Raw genomic sequence first — 1268 nt, 5'->3', positions numbered from 1 at the left:
TAGGTTGCAATGTACTCTTTATGGTTTTCTAAATATAAGATTGTGTGATCCACAAACAGCAGCTTTTTACTGTTTTTCAATTTCAATGGCTTCTTTTATTTCTTTGACTTGTTCTTCTGCCATATATTTCCAGTGCTAGAATAAAATAGAAGCATTGACAATGGGCACAGTATAGTTTTGTATTGGTGTCTGAATTTGATGGAGCAAACACTTCTTCATGTTTTCATAAACTGATTTTAGAAGGTAAAGATCTTCTTTTGTTGGGTCCTTAGGGTGATGAGATGCCCTCTGAATTTGTAGTGAAGAGGGATTGTAGCTTGGTCACAAGGCTGCTGGATCTCCACTAGGGTCCACCTTTAGTTGGCTTGTTACAGGGGCTTGGGTGGTTGTAATTCCCATTTTATTTTTGGACAGACTGAATATCCTTCAGGACTTTGCTCCGTAGGGCAGACATTAGGGCAGGTTTTTGCAGTGGGTTCTGAATATAGTGGGCTTTATATCAGGAAGCGGACGAGTATGGCTTTCACTGAGTATCAGCATTTTCTCAGGTAACTGTGTGGATTCTCTATAGGCAGAACTGACCATAAACTATGGCTCAGGTAACTGAAACTGAGTCATTGAGCCACTTCAGAAACAGTAAAGGTCAATGTCTGCAGGTCTGCCTTTGTGGCTGTAAATGGGTGCCTTCCTCCAGGTCTCTGGAATGGCAGGACTTCTCCCAGACTGTGGCTGGGAGGAGTTTGGGATAGTTACAGAGTAAGTTCACAATCCTTAGTGGGACCAAGTTGGGTGAACCCTATCCTGGTCTGTAGCCAAGAACAGGGACCCTGCACTTTCCCATCTCAATGAGGGCCTGCCTTCTGAATAGAACACTTCTCAATCTTCAGCTTTAACAGCATTTCACAACTCCCTCCATGGATCTCAAATCTCTCTTACGGGCACTTATTTTGGAGATGGGCTCTGGCTACATAACCCAACTGGTCTCGAAATCCTGGCCTGAAGCAGTTCTCCAACCTTAATGTACCATGTAACTGTCATTACAGGTGTGAGCCATAATGCCTGGTTCTCTCATAAAGGCATTTTTGTCAGGGTTGGGTTACATTATTTTGCTGTAAGAGGATATGAATGTAGGGGACTTTTAATCTTTTCATCTTACTGATGTCACTCTCTATACATTTTTAATTTCTGTTTTCTATTTCAAATTTGTCTGTAATTTTAGATTCAGATATTTAGGACAATATGCTGGAATTTGCGTGGTATGCCTAAAG

This window comes from Mandrillus leucophaeus, unplaced genomic scaffold (assembly GCF_000951045.1).
Source record: "Mandrillus leucophaeus isolate KB7577 unplaced genomic scaffold, Mleu.le_1.0 Scaffold1139, whole genome shotgun sequence".
NCBI classification, from domain to species: Eukaryota; Metazoa; Chordata; class Mammalia; order Primates; family Cercopithecidae; genus Mandrillus; species Mandrillus leucophaeus.
The sequence above is the reverse complement of the archived record's forward strand: the minus strand, read 5'-3'. Positions refer to the sequence as shown.